Below are 27,905 nucleotides of genomic sequence, written 5' to 3' on the forward strand. Positions count from 1 at the left end.
TTCTGAAAATGACTACACATTTTAGGTCCGACTAATTTTTCAGAAAATTAGTGCTATATAAAAAGGTCACATTTTCCTGTGTTTACATCCGACTGCTAACCGCGTTCTGACCTCGCTTGTTCATGCGCATATAATCGTAAATATCATTCAAATTTTCGCATATTCTTTTCAAATTTGTAGAGATCACATATTTCACAAGTTCTAGTAAAACACGATTTTCAACACTAAAATTGTTAATATTGTACCGATGTTCTAGAATTTTTATGCAAAGTTTGGGACTATAGGCGTGATAAACTTTTACCGGAAACCGCTTCGCAGGCGGATTTAGTGGTATATGAACCCTAAAGCGATATTTTATAGAATCATGTTACTGGTGTGCTATCTTCTGAAGATCAAATTAAAATTTCAAATGTTGCTACATTTTGTTTTTTGTTTGGTTTATAATTTTAATTGCATGTGGTTTTTTCTTCTACCTACTGAATACTACTATATATAGCTGAAATAAAATGCAGGCTTATGTTTTCTTTGTCCCCTGCGCGAGATATACATTTTCGAATCGAATTAGGCTTACTGGTGATGATCTACTGAGAATCAAATTAAAATTGCAAATGTTGCGACATTTTGTTTTGGTTTAATTTGGGACTATTTGCGTTAATTTAGGACTATATGAGATTCTAAATGCTAGGCATATCTTCAGTAGATATGACATCTTTTCATATATAGATATTTATTCTTTATGTTCAATAATTTTTTTTAATGGTTATATTTTTGACTATCTACTGAAGATAACAATTATGGCGGGTTTATACAAGGCAAACTGCAATTTCTTGCGTTGAAATCATTAGGCCTATTTTGTTTTGTTTTGTTTTGTTTTGTTTCTGTTTTGTTTTTGTTTTCTCTTGTTTTGTTTTGTTTCTTATTGTTTTCCCTTCGTGTTCCTGATAATTTAGTGCCGTTTTAAAATTTTGGTCAGCTTCGTCATTTGAACATTTCTTTATAGCTTTGCATTCGGCCTAGTGCCGATTTTTCTCTTAGCACACAGCCCCGGTCAATGCGGTTTTGCCGTTACCATCATCATCATCTACAGCACGTGCTGTGCAATGTTTTATTGGAACATTATTATTTTTTTTATCTATTTTGCTTGCTATCTTTTGAAGATAGCAATTTTGGTCAGCTTCGTCATTTGAACATTTCTTTATGCAGTTTTGCCATTTCGCGCCGTACTGAATCATCATCTACAACGCAGTTTTGCCATTTCGCGCCGTACTGAATCATCATCTACAACGCAGTTTTGCCATTTCGCGCCGTACTGAATCATCATCTACAACGCGTGCTAGGCAATGATATTTTGGAACATTATTTTGTTTTGTTGTTGTTTTTTGCTTGCTATCTTCTGAAGATAGCATTTAGGGCATACAAAGAAAATAATAAGTACCTCCAGCGGAATCTGTTAATGACATCTTTTCATATATAGATATTTTTTCTTTATGTTCAATGATTTTTTTAATGGTTATTATTTTGACTATCTACTGAAGATAACAATTATGGCGGGTTTATACAAGGCAAACTGCAATTTCTTGCGTTGAAATCATTAGGCCTATTTTGTTTTGTTTTGTTTTGTTTCTGTTTTGTTTTTGTTTTCTTGTTTTGTTTTGTTTTGTTTTGTTTCTTATTGTTTTCCTTCGTGTTCCTGATAATTTAGTGCCGTTTTAAAATTTTGGTCAGCTTCGTCATTTGAACATTTCTTTAAAGCTTTGCATTCGGCCTAGTGCCGATTTTTCTCTTAGCACACAGCCCCGGTCAATGCGGTTTTGCCGTTACCTGAATCATCATCTACAGCACGTGCTGTGCAATGTTTTATTGGAACATTATTATTTTTTTTATCTATTTTGCTTGCTATCTTTTGAAGATAGCAATTTTGGTCAGCTTCGTCATTTGAACATTTCTTTATGCAGTTTTGCCATTTCGCGCCGTACTGAATCATCATCTACAACGCAGTTTTGCCATTTCGCGCCGTACTGAATCATCATCTACAACGCAGTTTTGCCATTTTGCGCCGTACTGAATCATCATCTACAACGCGTGCTAGGCAATGATATTTTGGAACATTATTTTGTTTTGTTGCTGTTTTTTGCTTGCTATCTTCTGAAGATAGCATTTAGGGCATACAAAGAAAATAATAAGTACCTCCAGCGGAATCTGTTAATGACATCTTTTCATATATAGATATTTTTTCTTTATGTTCAATGATTTTTTTTAATGGTTATTAATTTGACTATCTACTGAAGATAATAATTATGGCGGGTTTATACAAGGCAAACTGCAATTTCTTGCGTTGAAATCATTAGGCCTATTTTGTTTTGTTTTGTTTCTGTTTTGTTTTTGTTTTCTTGTTTTGTTTTGTTTCTTATTGTTTTCCCTTCGTGTTCCTGATAATTTAGTGCCGTTTTAAAATTTTGGTCAGCTTCGTCATTTGAACATTTCTTTATAGCTTTGCATTCGGCCTAGTGCCGATTTTTCTCTTAGCACACAGCCCCGGTCAATGCGGTTTTGCCGTTACCTGAATCATCATCTACAGCACGTGCTGTGCAATGTTTTATTGGAACATTATTATTTTTTTTAATCTATTTTGCTTGCTATCTTTTGAAGATAGCAATTTTGGTCAGCTTCGTCATTTGAACATTTCTTTATGCAGTTTTGCTATTTCGCGCCGTACTGAATCATCATCTGCAACGCATAGCAGTTATGCCATTTCGCGCCGTACTGAATCATCATCTACAACGCAGTTTTGCCATTTCGCGCCGTACTGAATCATCATCTACAACGCAGTTTTGCCATTTCGCGCCGTACTGAATCATCATCTACAACGCGTGCTGGGCAATGATATTTTGGAACATTATTTTGTTTTGTTGCTGTTTTTTGCTTGCTATCTTCTGAAGATAGCATTTAGGGCATACAAAGAAAATAATAAGTACCTCCAGCGGAATCTGTTAATGACATCTTTTCGTATATAGATATTTTTTCTTTATGTTCAATGATTTTTTTTAATGGTTATTATTTTGACTATCTACTGAAGATAACAATTATGGCGGGTTTATACAAGGCAAACTGCAATTTCTTGCGTTGAAATCATTAGGCCTATTTTGTTTTGTTTTGTTTCTGTTTTGTTTTTGTTTTCTTGTTTTGTTTTGTTTCTTATTGTTTTCCCTTCGTGTTCCTGATAATTTAGTGCCGTTTTAAAATTTTGGTCAGCTTCGTCATTTGAACATTGCTTTATAGCTTTGCATTCGGCCTAGTGCCGATTTTTCTCTTAGCACACAGCCCCGGTCAATGCGGTTTTGCCGTTACCTGAATCATCATCTACAGCACGTGATGTGCAATATTTTATTGGAACATTATTATTTTTTTAATCTATTTTGCTTGCTATCTTTTGAAGATAGCAATTTTGGTCAGCTTCGTCATTTGAACATTTCTTTATGCAGTTTTGCCATTTCGCGCCGTACTGAATCATCATCTACAACGCAGTTTTGCCATTTCGCGCCGTACTGAATCATCATCTACAACGCAGTTTTGCCATTTCGCGCCGTACTGAATCATCATCTACAACGCAGTTTTGCCATTTCGCGCCGTACTGAATCATCATCTACAACTCAGTTTTGCCATTTCGCGCCGTACTGAATCATCATCTACAACGCGTGCTAGGCAATGATATTTTGGAACATTATTTTGTTTTGTTGTTGTTTTTTTGCTTGCTATCTTCTGAAGATAGCATTTAGGGCATACAAAGAAAATAATAAGTACCTCCAGCGGAATCTGTTAATGACATCTTTTCATATATAGATATTTTTTCTTTATGTTCAATGATTTTTTTTAATGATTATTAATTTGACTATCTACTGAAGATAACAATTATGGCGGGTTTATACAAGGCAAACTGCAATTTCTTGCGTTGAAATCATTAGGCCTATTTTGTTTTGTTTTGTTTCTGTTTTGTTTTTGTTTTCTTGTTTTGTTTTGTTTCTTATTGTTTTCCTTCGTGTTCCTGATAATTTAGTGCCGTTTTAAAATTTTGGTCAGCTTCGTCATTTGAACATTTCTTTATAGCTTTGCATTCGGCCTAGTGCCGATTTTTCTCTTAGCACACAGCCCCGGTCAATGCGGTTTTGCCGTTACCTGAATCATCATCTACAGCACGTGCTGTGCAATGTTTTATTGGAACATTATTATTTTTTTTATCTATTTTGCTTGCTATCTTTTGAAGATAGCAATTTTGGTCAGCTTCGTCATTTGAACATTTCTTTATGCAGTTTTGCCATTTCGCGCCGTACTGAATCATCATCTACAACGCAGTTATGCCATTTCGCGCCGTACTGAATCATCATCTACAACGCAGTTTTGCCATTTCGCGCCGTACTGAATCATCATCTACAACGCAGTTTTGCCACTTCGCGCCGTACTGAATCATCATCTACAACGCGTGCTAGGCAATGATATTTTGGAACATTATTTTGTTTTGTTGTTGTTTTTTGCTTGCTATCTTCTGAAGATAGCATTTAGGCATACAAAGAAAATAATAAGTACCTCCAGCGGAATCTGTTAATGACATCTTTTCATATATAGATATTTTTTCTTTATGTTCAATGATTTTTTTAATGGTTATTATTTTGACTATCTACTGAAGATAACAATTATGGCGGGTTTATACAAGGCAAACTGCAATTTCTTGCGTTGAAATCATTAGGCCTATTTTGTTTTGTTTTGTTTCTGTTTTGTTTTTGTTTTCTTGTTTTGTTTTGTTTCTTATTGTTTTCCCTTCGTGTTCCTGATAATTTAGTGCCGTTTTAAAATTTTGGTCAGCTTCGTCATTTGAACATTTCTTTATACCTTTGCATTCGGCCTAGTGCCGATTTTTCTCTGCGCCCACAGCCCCGGTCAATGCGGTTTTGCGGTTACCTGAATCATCATCTACAGCACGTGCTCTGCAATGATTTATTGGCACATTATTATTATTTTTTATCTATTTTGCTTGCTATCTTTTGAAGATAGCAATTTTGGTCAGCTTCGTCATTTGAACATTTCTTTATGCAGTTTTGCCATTTCGCGCCGTACTGAATCATCATCTACAACGCAGTTTTGCCATTTCGCGCCGTACTGAATCATCATCTACAACGCAGTTTTGCCATTTCGCGCCGTACTGAATCATCATCTACAACGCAGTTTTGCCATTTCGCGCCGTACTGAATCATCATCTACAACTCAGTTTTGCCATTTCGCGCCGTACTGAATCATCATCTACAACGCGTGCTAGGCAATGATATTTTGGAACATTATTTTGTTTTGTTGTTGTTTTTTGCTTGCTATCTTCTGAAGATAGCATTTAGGCATACAAAGAAAATAATAAGTACCTCCAGCGGAATCTGTTAATGACATCTTTTCATATATAGATATTTTTTCTTTATGTTCAATGATTTTTTTTAATGGTTATTATTTTGACTATCTACTGAAGATAACAATTATGGCGGGTTTATACAAGGCAAACTGCAATTTCTTGCGTTGAAATCATTAGGCCTATTTTGTTTTGTTTTGTTTTGTTTTGTTTCTGTTTTGTTTTTGTTTTCTTGTTTTGTTTTGTTTCTTATTGTTTTCCTTTGTGTTCCTGATAATTTAGTGCCGTTTTAAAATTTTGGTCAGCTTCGTCATTTGAACATTTCTTTATAGCTTTGCATTCGGCCTAGTACCGATTTTTCTCTTAGCACACAGCCCCGGTCAATGCGGTTTTGCCGTTACCTGAATCATCATCTACAGCACGTGCTGTGCAATGTTTTATTGGAACATTATTATTTTTTTTATCTATTTTGCTTGCTATCTTTTGAAGATAGCAATTTTGGTCAGCTTCGTCATTTGAACATTTCTTTATGCAGTTTTGCCATTTCGCGCCGTACTGAATCATCATCTACAACGCAGTTATGCCATTTCGCGCCGTACTGAATCATCATCTACAACGCAGTTTTGCCATTTCGCGCCGTACTGAATCATCATCTACAACGCAGTTTTGCCATTTCGCGCCGTACTGAATCATCATCTACAACGCGTGCTAGGCAATGATATTTTGGAACATTATTTTGTTTTGTTGTTGTTTTTTGCTTGCTATCTTCTGAAGATAGCATTTAGGGCATACAAAGAAAATAATAAGTACCTCCAGCGGAATCTGTTAATGACATCTTTTCATATATAGATATTTTTTCTTTATGTTCAATGATTTTTTAATGGTTATTATTTTGACTATCTACTGAAGATAACAATTATGGCGGGTTTATACAAGGCAAACTGCAATTTCTTGCGTTGAAATCATTAGGCCTATTTTGTTTTGTTTTGTTTTGTTTCTGTTTTGTTTTTGTTTTCTTGTTTTGTTTTGTTTTGTTTTGTTTCTTCTTGTTTTACCTTCTTGTTCCTGATAATTTAGTGCCGTTTTAAAATTTTGGTCAGCTTCGTCATTTGAACATTTCTTTAAAGCTTTGCATTCGGCCTAGTGCCGATTTTTCTCTTAGCACACAGCCCCGGTCAATGCGGTTTTGCCGTTACCTGAATCATCATCTACAGCACGTGCTGTGCAATGTTTTATTGGAACATTATTATTTTTTTATCTATTTTGCTTGCTATCTTTTGAAGATAGCAATTTTGGTCAGCTTCGTCATTTGAACATTTCTTTATGCAGTTTTGCCATTTCGCGCCGTACTGAATCATCATCTACAACGCAGTTTTGCCATTTCGCGCCGTACTGAATCATCATCTACAACGCAGTTTTGCCATTTCGCGCCGTGCTGAATCATCATCTACAACGCAGTTTTGCCATTTCGCGCCGTACTGAATCATCATCTACAACGCAGTTTTGCCATTTCGCGCCGTACTGAATCATCATCTACAACGCAGTTTTGCCATTTTGCGCCGTACTGAATCATCATCTACAACGCGTGCTAGGCAATGATATTTTGGAACATTATTTTGTTTTGTTGTTGTTTTTTGCTTGCTATCTTCTGAAGATAGCATTTAGGGCATACAAAGAAAATAATAAGTACCTCCAGCGGAATCTGTTAATGACATCTTTTCATATATAGATATTTTTTCTTTATGTTCAATGATTTTTTTTTAATGGATATTAATTTGACTATCTACTGAAGATAATAATTATTTCGGGTTTATACAAGGCAAACTGCAATTTCTTGCGTTGAAATCATTAGGCCTATTTTGTTTTGTTTTGTTTCTGTTTTGTTTTTGTTTTCTTGTTTTGTTTTGTTTCTTATTGTTTTCCTTTCTTGTTCCTGATAATTTAGTGCCGTTTTAAAATTTTGGTCAGCTTCGTCATTTGAACATTTCTTTATAGCTTTGCATTCGGCCTAGTGCCGATTTTTCTCTTAGCACACAGCCCCGGTCAATGCGGTTTTGCCGTTACCTGAATCATCATCTACAGCACGTGCTGTGCAATGTTTTATTGGAACATTATTATTTTTTTTAATCTATTTTGCTTGCTATCTTTTGAAGATAGCAATTTTGGTCAGCTTCGTCATTTGAACATTTCTTTATGCAGTTTTGCCATTTCGCGCCGTACTGAATCATCATCTACAACGCATAGCAGTTATGCCATTTCGCGCCGTACTGAATCATCATCTACAACGCAGTTTTGCCATTTCGCGCCGTACTGAATCATCATCTACAACGCAGTTTTGCCATTTCGCGCCGTACTGAATCATCATCTACAACTCAGTTTTGCCATTTCGCGCCGTACTGAATCATCATCTACAACGCGTGCTAGGCAATGATATTTTGGAACATTATTTTGTTTTGTTGTTGTTTTTTGCTTGCTATCTTCTGAAGATAGCATTTAGGCATACAAAGAAAATAATAAGTACCTCCAGCGGAATCTGTTAATGACATCTTTTCATATATAGATATTTTTTCTTTATGTTCAATGATTTTTTTTTAATGGTTATTATTTTGACTATCTACTGAAGATAACAATTATGGTGGGTTTATACAAGGCAAACTGCAATTTCTTGCGTTGAAATCATTAGGCCTATTTTGTTTTGTTTTGTTTTGTTTTGTTTCTGTTTTGTTTTTGTTTTCTTGTTTTGTTTTGTTTCTTATTGTTTTCCTTCGTGTTCCTGATAATTTAGTGCCGTTTTAAAATTTTGGTCAGCTTCGTCATTTGAACATTTCTTTATAGCTTTGCATTCGGCCTAGTACCGATTTTTCTCTTAGCACACAGCCCCGGTCAATGCGGTTTTGCCGTTACCTGAATCATCATCTACAGCACGTGCTGTGCAATGTTTTATTGGAACATTATTATTTTTTATGTATTTTGCTTGCTATCTTTTGAAGATAGCAATTTTGGTCAGCTTCGTCATTTGAACATTTCTTTATGCAGTTTTGCCATTTCGCGCCGTACTGAATCATCATCTACAACGCAGTTATGCCATTTCGCGCCGTACTGAATCATCATCTACAACGCAGTTTTGCCATTTCGCGCCGTACTGAATCATCATCTACAACGCAGTTTTGCCATTTCGCGCCGTACTGAATCATCATCTACAACGCGTGCTAGGCAATGATATTTTGGAACATTATTTTGTTTTGTTGCTGTTTTTTGCTTGCTATCTTCTGAAGATAGCATTTAGGGCATACAAAGAAATTAATAAGTACCTCCAGCGGAATCTGTTAATGACATCTTTTCATATATAGATATTTTTTCTTTATGTTCAATGATTTTTTTAATGGTTATTATTTTGACTATCTACTGAAGATAACAATTATGGCGGGTTTATACAAGGCAAACTGCAATTTCTTGCGTTGAAATCATTAGGCCTATTTTGTTTTGTTTTGTTTTGTTTCTGTTTTGTTTTTGTTTTCTTGTTTTGTTTTGTTTTGTTTTGTTTCTTATTGTTTTCCCTTCGTGTTCCTGATAATTTAGTGCCGTTTTAAAATTTTGGTCAGCTTCGTCATTTGAACATTTCTTTAAAGCTTTGCATTCGGCCTAGTGCCGATTTTTCTCTTAGCACACAGCCCCGGTCAATGCGGTTTTGCCGTTACCTGAATCATCATCTACAGCACGTGCTGTGCAATGTTTTATTGGAACATTATTATTTTTTTATCTATTTTGCTTGCTATCTTTTGAAGATAGCAATTTTGGTCAGCTTCGTCATTTGAACATTTCTTTATGCAGTTTTGCCATTTCGCGCCGTACTGAATCATCATCTACAACGCAGTTTTGCCATTTCGCGCCGTACTGAATCATCATCTACAACGCAGTTTTGCCATTTCGCGCCGTGCTGAATCATCATCTACAACGCAGTTTTGCCATTTCGCGCCGTACTGAATCATCATCTACAACGCAGTTTTGCCATTTCGCGCCGTACTGAATCATCATCTACAACGCAGTTTTGCCATTTTGCGCCGTACTGAATCATCATCTACAACGCGTGCTAGGCAATGATATTTTGGAACATTATTTTGTTTTGTTGTTGTTTTTTGCTTGCTATCTTCTGAAGATAGCATTTAGGCATACAAAGAAAATAATAAGTACCTCCAGCGGAATCTGTTAATGACATCTTTTCATATATAGATATTTTTTCTTTATGTTCAATGATTTTTTTTAATGGTTATTAATTTGACTATCTACTGAAGATAATAATTATGGCGGGTTTATACAAGGCAAACTGCAATTTCTTGCGTTGAAATCATTAGGCCTATTTTGTTTTGTTTTGTTTTGTTTTTGTTTTCTTGTTTTGTTTTGTTTCTTATTGTTTTCTCTTCGTGTTCCTGATAATTTAGTGCCGTTTTAAAATTTTGGTCAGCTTCGTCATTTGAACATTTCTTTATAGCTTTGCATTCGGCCTAGTGCCGATTTTTCTCTTAGCACACAGCCCCGGTCAATGCGGTTTTGCCGTTACCTGAATCATCATCTACAGCACGTGCTGTGCAATGTTTTATTGAACATTATTATTTTTTAAATCTATTTTGCTTGCTATCTTTTGAAGATAGCAATTTTGGTCAGCTTCGTCATTTGAACATTTCTTTATGCAGTTTTGCCATTTCGCGCCGTACTGAATCATCATCTACAACGCATAGCAGTTATGCCATTTCGCGCCGTACTGAATCATCATCTACAACGCAGTTTTGCCATTTCGCGCCGTACTGAATCATCATCTACAACGCAGTTTTGCCATTTCGCGCCGTACTGAATCATCATCTACAACTCAGTTTTGCCATTTCGCGCCGTACTGAATCATCATCTACAACGCGTGCTAGGCAATGATATTTTGGAACATTATTTTGTTTTGTTGCTGTTTTTTGCTTGCTATCTTCTGAAGATAGCATTGAGGGCATACAAAGAAAATAATAAGTACCTCCAGCGGAATCTGTTAATGACATCTTTTCATATATAGATATTTTTTCTTTATGTTCAATGATTTTTTTTAATGATTATTAATTTGACTATCTACTGAAGATAACAATTATGGCGGGTTTATACAAGGCAAACTGCAATTTCTTGCGTTGAAATCATTAGGCCTATTTTGTTTTGTTTTGTTTCTGTTTTGTTTTTGTTTTCTTGTTTTGTTTTGTTTCTTATTGTTCCCTTCGTGTTCCTGATAATTTAGTGCCGTTTTAAAATTTTGGTCAGCTTCGTCATTTGAACATTTCTTTATAGCTTTGCATTCGGCCTAGTGCCGATTTTTCTCTTAGCACACAGCCCCGGTCAATGCGGTTTTGCCGTTACCTGAATCATCATCTACAGCACGTGCTGTGCAATGTTTTATTGGAACATTATTTTTTTTTTTTATCTATTTTGCTTGCTATCTTTTGAAGATAGCAATTTTGGTCAGCTTCGTCATTTGAACATTTCTTTATGCAGTTTTGCCATTTCGCGCCGTACTGAATCATCATCTACAACGCAGTTATGCCATTTCGCGCCGTACTGAATCATCATCTACAACGCAGTTTTGCCATTTCGCGCCGTACTGAATCATCATCTACAACGCAGTTTTGCCATTTCGCGCCGTACTGAATCATCATCTACAACGCGTGCTAGGCAATGATATTTTGGAACATTATTTTGTTTTGTTGTTGTTTTTTGCTTGCTATCTTCTGAAGATAGCATTTAGGGCATACAAAGAAAATAATAAGTACCTCCAGCGGAATCTGTTAATGACATCTTTTCATATATAGATATTTTTTCTTTATGTTCAATGATTTTTTTAATGGTTATTATTTTGACTATCTACTGAAGATAACAATTATGGCGGGTTTATACAAGGCAAACTGCAATTTCTTGCGTTGAAATCATTAGGCCTATTTTGTTTTGTTTTGTTTCTGTTTTGTTTTTGTTTTCTTGTTTTGTTTTGTTTCTTATTGTTTTCCCTTCGTGTTCCTGATAATTTAGTGCCGTTTTAAAATTTTGGTCAGCTTCGTCATTTGAACATTTCTTTATAGCTTTGCATTCGGCCTAGTGCCGATTTTTCTCTTAGCACACAGCCCCGGTCAATGCGGTTTTGCCGTTACCTGAATCATCATCTACAGCACGTGCTGTGCAATATTTTATTGAACATTGTTATTTTTTAATCTATTTTGCTTGCTATCTTTTGAAGATAGCAATTTTGGTCAGCTTCGTCATTTGAACATTTCTTTATGCAGTTTTGCCATTTCGCGCCGTACTGAATCATCATCTACAACGCAGTTTTGCCATTTCGCGCCGTACTGAATCATCATCTACAACGCAGTTTTGCCATTTCGCGCCGTACTGAATCATCATCTACAACGCAGTTTTGCCATTTCGCGCCGTACTGAATCATCATCTACAACTCAGTTTTGCCATTTCGCGCCGTACTGAATCATCATCTACAACGCGTGCTAGGCAATGATATTTTGGAACATTATTTTGTTTTGTTGTTGTTTTTTTTGCTTGCTATCTTCTGAAGATAGCATTTAGGGCATACAAAGAAAATAATAAGTACCTCCAGCGGAATCTGTTAATGACATCTTTTCATATATAGATATTTTTTCTTTATGTTCAATGATTTTTTTTAATGGTTATTATTTTGACTATCTACTGAAGATAACAATTATGGCGGGTTTATACAAGGCAAACTGCAATTTCTTGCGTTGAAATCATTAGGCCTATTTTGTTTTGTTTTGTTTTGTTTTGTTTCTGTTTTGTTTTTGTTTTCTTGTTTTGTTTTGTTTCTTATTGTTTTCCCTTCGTGTTCCTGATAATTTAGTGCCGTTTTAAAATTTTGGTCAGCTTCGTCATTTGAACATTTCTTTATAGCTTTGCATTCGGCCTAGTACCGATTTTTCTCTTAGCACACAGCCCCGGTCAATGCGGTTTTGCCGTTACCTGAATCATCATCTACAGCACGTGCTGTGCAATGTTTTATTGGAACATTATTATTTTTTTTATCTATTTTGCTTGCTATCTTTTGAAGATAGCAATTTTGGTCAGCTTCGTCATTTGAACATTTCTTTATGCAGTTTTGCCATTTCGCGCCGTACTGAATCATCATCTACAACGCAGTTATGCCATTTCGCGCCGTACTGAATCATCATCTACAACGCAGTTTTGCCATTTCGCGCCGTACTGAATCATCATCTACAACGCAGTTTTGCCATTTCGCGCCGTACTGAATCATCATCTACAACGCGTGCTAGGCAATGATATTTTGGAACATTATTTTGTTTTGTTGTTGTTTTTTGCTTGCTATCTTCTGAAGATAGCATTTAGGGCATACAAAGAAAATAATAAGTACCTCCAGCGGAATCTGTTAATGACATCTTTTCATATATAGATATTTTTTCTTTATGTTCAATGATTTTTTTAATGGTTATTATTTTGACTATCTACTGAAGATAACAATTATGGCGGGTTTATACAAGGCAAACTGCAATTTCTTGCGTTGAAATCATTAGGCCTATTTTGTTTTGTTTTGTTTCTGTTTTGTTTTTGTTTTCTTGTTTTGTTTTGTTTCTTATTGTTTTCCCTTCGTGTTCCTGATAATTTAGTGCCGTTTTAAAATTTTGGTCAGCTTCGTCATTTGAACATTTCTTTATAGCTTTGCATTCGGCCTAGTGCCGATTTTTCTCTTAGCACACAGCCCCGGTCAATGCGGTTTTGCCGTTACCTGAATCATCATCTACAGCACGTGCTGTGCAATATTTTATTGGAACATTGTTATTTTTTTAATCTATTTTGCTTGCTATCTTTTGAAGATAGCAATTTTGGTCAGCTTCGTCATTTGAACATTTCTTTATGCAGTTTTGCCATTTCGCGCCGTACTGAATCATCATCTACAACGCAGTTTTGCCATTTCGCGCCGTACTGAATCATCATCTACAACGCAGTTTTGCCATTTCGCGCCGTACTGAATCATCATCTACAACGCAGTTTTGCCATTTCGCGCCGTACTGAATCATCATCTACAACTCAGTTTTGCCATTTCGCGCCGTACTGAATCATCATCTACAACGCGTGCTAGGCAATGATATTTTGGAACATTATTTTGTTTTGTTGTTGTTTTTTGCTTGCTATCTTCTGAAGATAGCATTTAGGGCATACAAAGAAAATAATAAGTACCTCCAGCGGAATCTGTTAATGACATCTTTTCATATATAGATATTTTTTCTTTATGTTCAATGATTTTTTTTTTAATTTTATTATTTTGACTATCTACTGAAGATAACAATTATGGCGGGTTTATACAAGGCAAACTGCAATTTCTTGCGTTGAAATCATTAGGCCTATTTTGTTTTGTTTTGTTTTGTTTTGTTTCTGTTTTGTTTTTGTTTTCTTGTTTTGTTTTGTTTCTTATTGTTTTCCCTTCGTGTTCCTGATAATTTAGTGCCGTTTTAAAATTTTGGTCAGCTTCGTCATTTGAACATTTCTTTATAGCTTTGCATTCGGCCTAGTACCGATTTTTCTCTTAGCACACAGCCCCGGTCAATGCGGTTTTGCCGTTACCTGAATCATCATCTACAGCACGTGCTGTGCAATGTTTTATTGGAACATTATTATTTTTTTATCTATTTTGCTTGCTATCTTTTGAAGATAGCAATTTTGGTCAGCTTCGTCATTTGAACATTTCTTTATGCAGTTTTGCCATTTCGCGCCGTACTGAATCATCATCTACAACGCAGTTTTGCCATTTCGCGCCGTACTGAATCATCATCTACAACGCAGTTTTGCCATTTCGCGCCGTGCTGAATCATCATCTACAACGCAGTTTTGCCATTTCGCGCCGTACTGAATCATCATCTACAACGCAGTTTTGCCATTTCGCGCCGTACTGAATCATCATCTACAACGCAGTTTTGCCATTTTGCGCCGTACTGAATCATCATCTACAACGCGTGCTAGGCAATGATATTTTGGAACATTATTTTGTTTTGTTGTTGTTTTTTGCTTGCTATCTTCTGAAGATAGCATTTAGGCATACAAAGAAAATAATAAGTACCTCCAGCGGAATCTGTTAATGACATCTTTTCATATATAGATATTTTTTCTTTATGTTCAATGATTTTTTTTAATGGTTATTAATTTGACTATCTACTGAAGATAATAATTATGGCGGGTTTATACAAGGCAAACTGCAATTTCTTGCGTTGAAATCATTAGGCCTATTTTGTTTTGTTTTGTTTTGTTTTTTTTTTGTTTTTATTTTCTTGTTTTGTTTTGTTTCTTATTTTTTCTTCGTGTTCCTGATAATTTAGTGCCGTTTTAAAATTTTGGTCAGCTTCGTCATTTGAACATTTCTTTATAGCTTTGCATTCGGCCTAGTGCCGATTTTTCTCTTAGCACACAGCCCCGGTCAATGCGGTTTTGCCGTTACCTGAATCATCATCTACAGCACGTGCTGTGCAATGTTTTATTGGAACATTATTATTTTTTTTTCTATTTTGCTTGCTATCTTTTGAAGATAGCAATTTTGGTCAGCTTCGTCATTTGAACATTTCTTTATGCAGTTTTGCCATTTCGCGCCGTACTGAATCATCATCTACAACGCATAGCAGTTATGCCATTTCGCGCCGTACTGAATCATCATCTACAACGCAGTTTTGCCATTTCGCGCCGTACTGAATCATCATCTACAACGCAGTTTTGCCATTTCGCGCCGTACTGAATCATCATCTACAACTCAGTTTTGCCATTTCGCGCCGTACTGAATCATCATCTACAACGCGTGCTAGGCAATGATATTTTGGAACATTATTTTGTTTTGTTGTTGTTTTTTGCTTGCTATCTTCTGAAGATAGCATTTAGGGCATACAAAGAAAATAATAAGTACCTCCAGCGGAATCTGTTAATGACATCTTTTCATATATAGATATTTTTTCTTTATGTTCAATGATTTTTTTTAATGATTATTAATTTGACTATCTACTGAAGATAACAATTATGGCGGGTTTATACAAGGCAAACTGCAATTTCTTGCGTTGAAATCATTAGGCCTATTTTGTTTTGTTTTGTTTCTGTTTTGTTTTTGTTTTCTTGTTTTGTTTTGTTTCTTATTGTTTTCCTTCGTGTTCCTGATAATTTAGTGCCGTTTTAAAATTTTGGTCAGCTTCGTCATTTGAACATTTCTTTATAGCTTTGCATTCGGCCTAGTGCCGATTTTTCTCTTAGCACACAGCCCCGGTCAATGCGGTTTTGCCGTTACCTGAATCATCATCTACAGCACGTGCTGTGCAATGTTTTATTGGAACATTATTTTTTTTTTTATCTATTTTGCTTGCTATCTTTTGAAGATAGCAATTTTGGTCAGCTTCGTCATTTGAACATTTCTTTATGCAGTTTTGCCATTTCGCGCCGTACTGAATCATCATCTACAACGCAGTTATGCCATTTCGCGCCGTACTGAATCATCATCTACAACGCAGTTTTGCCATTTCGCGCCGTACTGAATCATCATCTACAACGCAGTTTTGCCATTTCGCGCCGTACTGAATCATCATCTACAACGCGTGCTAGGCAATGATATTTTGGAACATTATTTTGTTTTGTTGCGGTTTTTTTGCTTGCTATCTTCTGAAGATAGCATTTAGGGCATACAAAGAAAATAATAAGTACCTCCAGCGGAATCTGTTAATGACATCTTTTCATATATAGATATTTTTTCTTTATGTTCAATGATTTTTTTTAATGGTTATTATTTTGACTATCTACTGAAGATAACAATTATGGCGGGTTTATACAAGGCAAACTGCAATTTCTTGCGTTGAAATCATTAGGCCTATTTTGTTTTGTTTTGTTTCTGTTTTGTTTTTGTTTTCTTGTTTTGTTTTGTTTCTTATTGTTTTCCTTCGTGTTCCTGATAATTTAGTGCCGTTTTAAAATTTTGGTCAGCTTCGTCATTTGAACATTTCTTTATAGCTTTGCATTCGGCCTAGTGCCGATTTTTCTCTTAGCACACAGCCCCGGTCAATGCGGTTTTGCCGTTACCTGAATCATCATCTACAGCACGTGCTGTGCAATATTTTATTGGAACATTGTTATTTTTTTAATCTATTTTGCTTGCTATCTTTTGAAGATAGCAATTTTGGTCAGCTTCGTCATTTGAACATTTCTTTATGCAGTTTTGCCATTTCGCGCCGTACTGAATCATCATCTACAACGCAGTTTTGCCATTTCGCGCCGTACTGAATCATCATCTACAACGCAGTTTTGCCATTTCGCGCCGTACTGAATCATCATCTACAACGCAGTTTTGCCATTTCGCGCCGTACTGAATCATCATCTACAACTCAGTTTTGCCATTTCGCGCCGTACTGAATCATCATCTACAACGCGTGCTAGGCAATGATATTTTGGAACATTATTTTGTTTTGTTGTTGTTTTTTGCTTGCTATCTTCTGAAGATAGCATTTAGGGCATACAAAGAAAATAATAAGTACCTCCAGCGGAATCTGTTAATGACATCTTTTCATATATAGATATTTTTTCTTTATGTTCAATGATTTTTTTTTTTTTTTTATTATTTTGACTATCTACTGAAGATAACAATTATGGCGGGTTTATACAAGGCAAACTGCAATTTCTTGCGTTGAAATCATTAGGCCTATTTTGTTTTGTTTTGTTTTGTTTTGTTTCTGTTTTGTTTTTGTTTTCTTGTTTTGTTTTGTTTCTTATTGTTTTCCTTCGTGTTCCTGATAATTTAGTGCCGTTTTAAAATTTTGGTCAGCTTCGTCATTTGAACATTTCTTTATAGCTTTGCATTCGGCCTAGTACCGATTTTTCTCTTAGCACACAGCCCCGGTCAATGCGGTTTTGCCGTTACCTGAATCATCATCTACAGCACGTGCTGTGCAATGTTTTATTGGAACATTATTATTTTTTTTATCTATTTTGCTTGCTATCTTTTGAAGATAGCAATTTTGGTCAGCTTCGTCATTTGAACATTTCTTTATGCAGTTTTGCCATTTCGCGCCGTACTGAATCATCATCTACAACGCAGTTATGCCATTTCGCGCCGTACTGAATCATCATCTACAACGCAGTTTTGCCATTTCGCGCCGTACTGAATCATCATCTACAACGCAGTTTTGCCATTTCGCGCCGTACTGAATCATCATCTACAACGCGTGCTAGGCAATGATATTTTGGAACATTATTTTGTTTTGTTGTTGTTTTTTGCTTGATATCTTCTGAAGATAGCATTTAGGGCATACAAAGAAAATAATAAGTACCTCCAGCGGAATCTGTTAATGACATCTTTTCATATATAGATATTTTTTCTTTATGTTCAATGATTTTTTTTAATGGTTATTATTTTGACTATCTACTGAAGATAACAATTATGGCGGGTTTATACAAGGCAAACTGCAATTTCTTGCGTTGAAATCATTAGGCCTATTTTGTTTTGTTTTGTTTCTGTTTTGTTTTTGTTTTCTTGTTTTGTTTTGTTTCTTATTGTTTTCCCTTCGTGTTCCTGATAATTTAGTGCCGTTTTAAAATTTTGGTCAGCTTCGTCATTTGAACATTTCTTTATAGCTTTGCATTCGGCCTAGTGCCGATTTTTCTCTTAGCACACAGCCCCGGTCAATGCGGTTTTGCCGTTACCTGAATCATCATCTACAGCACGTGCTGTGCAATATTTTATTGGAACATTGTTATTTTTTTAATCTATTTTGCTTGCTATCTTTTGAAGATAGCAATTTTGGTCAGCTTCGTCATTTGAACATTTCTTTATGCAGTTTTGCCATTTCGCGCCGTACTGAATCATCATCTACAACGCAGTTTTGCCATTTCGCGCCGTACTGAATCATCATCTACAACGCAGTTTTGCCATTTCGCGCCGTACTGAATCATCATCTACAACGCAGTTTTGCCATTTCGCGCCGTACTGAATCATCATCTACAACTCAGTTTTGCCATTTCGCGCCGTACTGAATCATCATCTACAACGCGTGCTAGGCAATGATATTTTGGAACATTATTTTGTTTTGTTGCTGTTTTTTGCTTGCTATCTTCTGAAGATAGCATTTAGGGCATACAAAGAAAATAATAAGTACCTCCAGCGGAATCTGTTAATGACATCTTTTCATATATAGATATTTTTTCTTTATGTTCAATGATTTTTTTTTAATGGTTATTATTTTGACTATCTACTGAAGATAACAATTATGGCGGGTTTATACAAGGCAAACTGCAATTTCTTGCGTTGAAATCATTAGGCCTATTTTGTTTTGTTTTGTTTTGTTTTGTTTCTGTTTTGTTTTTGTTTTCTTGTTTTGTTTTGTTTCTTATTGTTTTCCCTTCGTGTTCCTGATAATTTAGTGCCGTTTTAAAATTTTGGTCAGCTTCGTCATTTGAACATTTCTTTATAGCTTTGCATTCGGCCTAGTACCGATTTTTCTCTTAGCACACAGCCCCGGTCAATGCGGTTTTGCCGTTACCTGAATCATCATCTACAGCACGTGCTGTGCAATGTTTTATTGGAACATTATTATTTTTTTTTATCTATTTTGCTTGCTATCTTTTGAAGATAGCAATTTTGGTCAGCTTCGTCATTTGAACATTTCTTTATGCAGTTTTGCCATTTCGCGCCGTACTGAATCATCATCTACAACGCAGTTATGCCATTTCGCGCCGTACTGAATCATCATCTACAACGCAGTTTTGCCATTTCGCGCCGTACTGAATCATCATCTACAACGCAGTTTTGCCATTTCGCGCCGTACTGAATCATCATCTACAACGCGTGCTAGGCAATGATATTTTGGAACATTATTTTGTTTTGTTGTTGTTTTTTGCTTGCTATCTTCTGAAGATAGCATTTAGGCATACAAAGAAAATAATAAGTACCTCCAGCGGAATCTGTTAATGACATCTTTTCATATATAGATATTTTTTCTTTATGTTCAATGATTTTTTTAATGGTTATTATTTTGACTATCTACTGAAGATAACAATTATGGCGGGTTTATACAAGGCAAACTGCAATTTCTTGCGTTGAAATCATTAGGCCTATTTTGTTTTGTTTTGTTTCTGTTTTGTTTTTGTTTTCTTGTTTTGTTTTGTTTCTTATTGTTTTCCCTTCGTGTTCCTGATAATTTAGTGCCGTTTTAAAATTTTGGTCAGCTTCGTCATTTGAACATTTCTTTATAGCTTTGCATTCGGCCTAGTGCCGATTTTTCTCTTAGCACACAGCCCCGGTCAATGCGGTTTTGCCGTTACCTGAATCATCATCTACAGCACGTGCTGTGCAATATTTTATTGGAACATTGTTATTTTTTTATCTATTTTGCTTGCTATCTTTTGAAGATAGCAATTTTGGTCAGCTTCGTCATTTGAACATTTCTTTATGCAGTTTTGCCATTTCGCGCCGTACTGAATCATCATCTACAACGCAGTTTTGCCATTTCGCGCCGTACTGAATCATCATCTACAACGCAGTTTTGCCATTTCGCGCCGTACTGAATCATCATCTACAACGCAGTTTTGCCATTTCGCGCCGTACTGAATCATCATCTACAACTCAGTTTTGCCATTTCGCGCCGTACTGAATCATCATCTACAACGCGTGCTAGGCAATGATATTTTGGAACATTATTTTGTTTTGTTGCTGTTTTTTGCTTGCTATCTTCTGAAGATAGCATTTAGGGCATACAAAGAAAATAATAAGTACCTCCAGCGGAATCTGTTAATGACATCTTTTCATATATAGATATTTTTTCTTTATGTTCAATGATTTTTTTTAATGGTTATTATTTTGACTATCTACTGAAGATAACAATTATGGCGGGTTTATACAAGGCAAACTGCAATTTCTTGCGTTGAAATCATTAGGCCTATTTTGTTTTGTTTTGTTTTGTTTTGTTTCTGTTTTGTTTTTGTTTTCTTGTTTTGTTTTGTTTCTTATTGTTTTCCCTTCGTGTTCCTGATAATTTAGTGCCGTTTTAAAATTTTGGTCAGCTTCGTCATTTGAACATTTCTTTATAGCTTTGCATTCGGCCTAGTACCGATTTTTCTCTTAGCACACAGCCCCGGTCAATGCGGTTTTGCCGTTACCTGAATCATCATCTACAGCACGTGCTGTGCAATGTTTTATTGGAACATTATTATTTTTTTAATCTATTTTGCTTGCTATCTTTTGAAGATAGCAATTTTGGTCAGCTTCGTCATTTGAACATTTCTTTATGCAGTTTTGCCATTTCGCGCCGTACTGAATCATCATCTACAACGCAGTTATGCCATTTCGCGCCGTACTGAATCATCATCTACAACGCAGTTTTGCCATTTCGCGCCGTACTGAATCATCATCTACAACGCAGTTTTGCCATTTCGCGCCGTACTGAATCATCATCTACAACGCGTGCTAGGCAATGATATTTTGGAACATTATTTTGTTTTGTTGCTGTTTTTTGCTTGCTATCTTCTGAAGATAATAGCATTTAGGCATACAAAGAAAATAATAAGTACCTCCAGCGGAATCTGTTAATGACATCTTTTCATATATAGATATTTTTTCTTTATGTTCAATGATTTTTTTAATGGTTATTATTTTGACTATCTACTGAAGATAACAATTATGGCGGGTTTATACAAGGCAAACTGCAATTTCTTGCGTTGAAATCATTAGGCCTATTTTGTTTTGTTTTGTTTCTGTTTTGTTTTTGTTTTCTTGTTTTGTTTTGTTTCTTATTGTTTTCCCCTTCGTGTTCCTGATAATTTAGTGCCGTTTTAAAATTTTGGTCAGCTTCGTCATTTGAACATTTCTTTATAGCTTTGCATTCGGCCTAGTGCCGATTTTTCTCTTAGCACACAGCCCCGGTCAATGCGGTTTTGCCGTTACCTGAATCATCATCTACAGCACGTGCTGTGCAATATTTTATTGGAACATTGTTATTTTTTTAATCTATTTTGCTTGCTATCTTTTGAAGATAGCAATTTTGGTCAGCTTCGTCATTTGAACATTTCTTTATGCAGTTTTGCCATTTCGCGCCGTACTGAATCATCATCTACAACGCAGTTTTGCCATTTCGCGCCGTACTGAATCATCATCTACAACGCAGTTTTGCCATTTCGCGCCGTACTGAATCATCATCTACAACGCAGTTTTGCCATTTCGCGCCGTACTGAATCATCATCTACAACTCAGTTTTGCCATTTCGCGCCGTACTGAATCATCATCTACAACGCGTGCTAGGCAATGATATTTTGGAACATTATTTTGTTTTGTTGCTGTTTTTGCTTGCTATCTTCTGAAGATAGCATTTAGGGCATACAAAGAAAATAATAAGTACCTCCAGCGGAATCTGTTAATGACATCTTTTCATATATAGATATTTTTTCTTTATGTTCAATGATTTTTTTTAATGGTTATTATTTTGACTATCTACTGAAGATAACAATTATGGCGGGTTTATACAAGGCAAACTGCAATTTCTTGCGTTGAAATCATTAGGCCTATTTTGTTTTGTTTTGTTTTGTTTTGTTTCTGTTTTGTTTTTGTTTTCTTGTTTTGTTTTGTTTCTTATTGTTTTCCCTTCGTGTTCCTGATAATTTAGTGCCGTTTTAAAATTTTGGTCAGCTTCGTCATTTGAACATTTCTTTATAGCTTTGCATTCGGCCTAGTACCGATTTTTCTCTTAGCACACAGCCCCGGTCAATGCGGTTTTGCCGTTACCTGAATCATCATCTACAGCACGTGCTGTGCAATGTTTTATTGGAACATTATTATTTTTTTTATCTATTTTGCTTGCTATCTTTTGAAGATAGCAATTTTGGTCAGCTTCGTCATTTGAACATTTCTTTATGCAGTTTTGCCATTTCGCGCCGTACTGAATCATCATCTACAACGCAGTTATGCCATTTCGCGCCGTACTGAATCATCATCTACAACGCAGTTTTGCCATTTCGCGCCGTACTGAATCATCATCTACAACGCAGTTTTGCCATTTCGCGCCGTACTGAATCATCATCTACAACGCGTGCTAGGCAATGATATTTTGGAACATTATTTTGTTTTGTTGCTGTTTTTTGCTTGCTATCTTCTGAAGATAGCATTTAGGGCATACAAAGAAAATAATAAGTACCTCCAGCGGAATCTGTTAATGACATCTTTTCATATATAGATATTTTTCTTTATGTTCAATGATTTTTTTTAATGGTTATTATTTTGACTATCTACTGAAGATAACAATTATGGCGGGTTTATACAAGGCAAACTGCAATTTCTTGCGTTGAAATCATTAGGCCTATTTTGTTTTGTTTTGTTTCTGTTTTGTTTTTGTTTTCTTGTTTTGTTTTGTTTCTTGTTTTCCCTTCGTGTTCCTGATAATTTAGTGCCGTTTTAAAATTTTGGTCAGCTTCGTCATTTGAACATTTCTTTATAGCTTTGCATTCGGCCTAGTGCCGATTTTTCTCTTAGCACACAGCCCCGGTCAATGCGGTTTTGCCGTTACCTGAATCATCATCTACAGCACGTGCTGTGCAATATTTTATTGGAACATTGTTATTTTTTTAATCTATTTTGCTTGCTATCTTTTGAAGATAGCAATTTTGGTCAGCTTCGTCATTTGAACATTTCTTTATGCAGTTTTGCCATTTCGCGCCGTACTGAATCATCATCTACAACGCAGTTTTGCCATTTCGCGCCGTACTGAATCATCATCTACAACGCAGTTTTGCCATTTCGCGCCGTACTGAATCATCATCTACAACGCAGTTTTGCCATTTCGCGCCGTACTGAATCATCATCTACAACTCAGTTTTGCCATTTCGCGCCGTACTGAATCATCATCTACAACGCGTGCTAGGCAATGATATTTTGGAACATTATTTTGTTTTGTTGCTGTTTTTTGCTTGCTATCTTCTGAAGATAGCATTTAGGGCATACAAAGAAAATAATAAGTACCTCCAGCGGAATCTGTTAATGACATCTTTTCATATATAGATATTTTTCTTTATGTTCAATGATTTTTTTTTTTTGTTATTATTTTGACTATCTACTGAAGATAACAATTATGGCGGGTTTATACAAGGCAAACTGCAATTTCTTGCGTTGAAATCATTAGGCCTATTTTGTTTTGTTTTGTTTTGTTTTGTTTTGTTTTGTTTCTGTTTTGTTTTTGTTTTCTTGTTTTGTTTTGTTTCTTATTGTTTTCCCTTCGTGTTCCTGATAATTTAGTGCCGTTTTAAAATTTTGGTCAGCTTCGTCATTTGAACATTTCTTTATAGCTTTGCATTCGGCCTAGTACCGATTTTTCTCTTAGCACACAGCCCCGGTCAATGCGGTTTTGCCGTTACCTGAATCATCATCTACAGCACGTGCTGTGCAATGTTTTATTGGAACATTATTATTTTTTAAAATCTATTTTGCTTGCTATCTTTTGAAGATAGCAATTTTGGTCAGCTTCGTCATTTGAACATTTCTTTATGCAGTTTTGCCATTTCGCACCGTACTGAATCATCATCTACAACGCAGTTTTGCCATTTCGCGCCGTACTGAATCATCTTACTATAAATAGGGGAATGTTGTATCTGAGTCCATCAAAGGCTCCGTCAGTTTCGATCCAAATGTCGCCAAATTCATACAGGAATTCGAGGAATATACCGAGACGGTAATGCGAAAATTTGGTTGGAAACGGTCAAGAATTGGTGCAAAAACAGTGAAAATATGGGTAAAAACGGGGTTTTTGTTATGAAAATCTGTTGCCAGCCTACGCGTCACTGCAGCTGGCCTGCAGCGCGTCGGCGCCGCGTGCGTAATGCGCACTACGCCAATGCGCGCGTAAACGGCGCAGAGCCACACGACTTGCGAGCCAGAGACCAGTGGACATGACAATACGGAATGAAGGAAAAATAAAGGACAAAAAGGTACATGGACGGGTCACGGGATTATGATAACGAAACAAAGAAGGAAAGAAACTAATCAGGAAATGTAACAAAAAAAGAAGCTAAAATAATGAGAATAGAATTAAATAAATAACATGGAAACGGGAAATCACAAGCAGCAAATAAAGAAAAAATGGAAATGTAAGAAAGAACAGATTTAGAAAATAATGAGAACGGGGTTAAATAAATAACACGGAAACGGAAAATCACAAGCTAAGCAGAAGAAACTAAAAAGAAAATGTAAGAAGAGACAGATTTTATTTAGATAAATAAAATGTCCCTTTTCAATGATTCTACCTGTTCAGTAATTCTTCCTGTTATAGTGAACGATCCCATTTACTCATCTAGCGGGGACCCGCGCGAAGCGCGGGTGTCCCGCTAGTCTTACTATAAATAGGGGAATGTTGTATGTGTGTCCACGCAAAAGCTCCGTCAGTTTCGATCCAAATGTCGCCAAATTAACACGGGAAATCGAGGAATAGACGACAATGTGTTTAAAGTTTATTTGGTTGAAAACGGTCAAGTATTGGCCTCAAAATAAGTAAAAAAGTGAGTTTTTCGGGCAAATTTATAGCGGTAGTTTGTTTACGGCCTATGCCAACCAACGCGTCCACATGTCTAGCATAAACCGCACCGTTAGCGCGTCGGCGTACACGACGCGCGCCGCTTGACTTGCACGGGTGCCGCGCGTGCGCTTAGCCAACTTATGCACGGGGTTATGGTGATACGGGATAATGGGATAATGGGATTCACGGGCCTACGAAGACATAAATATCGTAAGGGTACGGGAGGGGAAAAAGAAAAGAAAGAAGGACACAAAATGGTAGGCCTACTTTGGATGGATTATAGGTCCTACAGGTACGGGGTTGTGGTTTAGGGTACGGGATGGGGTTACTAGATTACCAAGATGATTCGGAAGGAATGAGGAATTTTCAATGAGTCTACCTGTACAGTAATTCCTCCTGTTTGAGTGAACGCTTCCATTTACTCATCTAGCGGGGACCCGCGCGAAGCGCGGGTGTCCCGCTAGTCTTACTATAAATAGGGGAATGTTGTATGTATCTATCTGGGTTAATCAAAGGCTCCTCCAGTTTCTATCCAAATGTCGCCAAATTCATACGGGAGATCAATGAATATACGGGAACGGGTTTAAACTTTATTTGGTTGAAAACGGTCAAGAATTTGTTGCAAAAACAGTGAAAATATGGGTAAAAACGGGGTTTTGTTATGAAAATCGGTTACCAGACTACGCGTCACTGCAGCTGGCCGGAAGCGCGTCGGCGCCGCGCGCGTAATGCGTACTACGCCAATGCTCGCGTAAACGGCACAGAGCCACGCGAATTGCGAGCCAGAGACCAGTGGACATGATAATACGGAAAGAAGGAAAAATAAAGGACAAAAAGGTATATGGACGGGTCACGGGATTATGATAACGGGTGAACAGATAGATAAAATGTACCTTTTCAATGATTCTACCTGTTCAGTAATTATTCCTCTTATAGTGAACGCTCCCATCTAGCGGGGACCCGCGCGAAGCGCGGGTATCCCGCTAGTCTTACTATAAATAGGGGAATGTTGTATGTATCTATCTGGGTTAATCAAAGGCTCCGTCAGTTTCGATCCAAATGACACCAAATTCATACGGGAGATCGAGGAATATACCGAGACGGTAATGCTAAAATTTGGTTGAAAACGGTCAAGAACTGGCCTCAAAATCAGTAAAAATGTGGTCCGTTGCTATCCCAGGTAAACAAAAAAAGTAATCAGTTACTAAGCTAGCCATGCGCGTCGCACGGGCTTATCAAATGCCAAGCCGCTCGCGTAGCGCAGCGATACCGCGCGGGTAACGCAGCACTACGCCGGCGCGCGCGTAAACCACGCAGGGTCAGGTAATGAATGATATTACGGGTGAACGACCGTAGACACGCTATGAGGGGAGGGCGTAATAAATACGGGAAAAAGATGTGCGTTAAAAAGTACAAACAACATGAAGAGGAAGGCCTACTATAAATATAAAATAAAATAAAATAAGGACAAAAAGGTACGATATGTGGGTTATAGTTAGTCACAGTAAGAAAATGAAAACGGGAATAAAATGGGCTAAAGAAGGATAGAAAGAAACCGATCATGTACGGGAAAAAGCTAAAATACGATCAGGAAATTTAAATAAAAAAGCTATTAAACTGAGTACAGAATTAAATAAATAACATGAAAACGGGAAATGACAAGCTAAGCTGCAAATAAAAAAAGAAGCTAAAAGGAAATGTAAGAAAGGACAGAAAATAACGGGAACGGGATTGAATTGGTAAAAAAACATGAAAACGGAAAATCGCAAGCTTTATAGCAGCATTTTTTTTAAATGGACCAAAATGTAGAAGAAACTAAACAGAAAGAAAAGCTAAAATAGAAACGTAGGCCTAAGGAGGGTCAGTCTCAGATAAATAAAATTTACCTTTTCAATTATTCTACCTGTTGAGTAATTCCTCCTGTTTTAGTGAACGCTCCCATTTACTCATCTAGCGGGGACCCGCGCGAAGCGCGGGTGTCCCGCTAGTCATCTACAACGCGTGCTAGGCAATGATATTTTGGAACATTATTTTGTTTTGTTGCTGTTTTTTGCTTGCTATCTTCTGAAGATAGCATTTAGGGCATACAAAGAAAATAATAAGTACCTCCAGCGGAATCTGTTAATGACATCTTTTCATATATAGATATTTTTTCTTTATGTTCAATGATTTTTTTTAATGGTTATTAATTTGACTATCTACTGAAGATAACAATTATGGCGGGTTTATACAAGGCAAACTGCAATTTCTTGCGTTGAAATCATTAGGCCTATTTTGTTTTGTTTTGTTTCTGTTTTGTTTTTGTTTTCTTGTTTTGTTTTGTTTCTTGTTTTTCCTTCGTGTTCCTGATAATTTAGTGCCGTTTTAAAATTTTGGTCAGCTTCGTCATTTGAACATTTCTTTATAGCTTTGCATTCGGCCTAGTGCCGATTTTTCTCTTAGCACACAGCCCCGGTCAATGCGGTTTTGCCGTTACCTGAATCATCATCTACAGCACGTGCTGTGCAATGTTTTATTGGAACATTATTATTTTTTTATCTATTTTGCTTGCTATCTTTTGAGGATAGGAATTTTGGTGAGCTTCGTCATTTGAACATTTCTTTATGCAGTTTTGCCATTTCGCGCCGTACTGAATCATCATCTACAACGCAGTTTTGCCATTTCGCGCCGTACTGAATCATCATCTACAACGCAGTTTTGCCATTTCGCGCCGTACTGAATCATCATCTACAACGCGTGCTAGGCAATGATATTTTGGAACATTATTTTGTTTTGTTGTTGTTTTTTGCTTGCTATCTTCTGAAGATAGCATTTAGGGCATACAAAGAAAATAATAAGTACCTCCAGCGGAATCTGTTAAGGACATCTTTTCATATATAGATATTTTTTCTTTATGTTCAATGATTTTTTTTTAATGGTTATTATTTTGACTATCTACTGAAGATAACAATTATGGCGGG

This window comes from Amphiura filiformis, unplaced genomic scaffold, assembly GCF_039555335.1.
Source record: "Amphiura filiformis unplaced genomic scaffold, Afil_fr2py scaffold_21, whole genome shotgun sequence".
Taxonomy (NCBI): Eukaryota; Metazoa; Echinodermata; class Ophiuroidea; order Amphilepidida; family Amphiuridae; genus Amphiura; species Amphiura filiformis.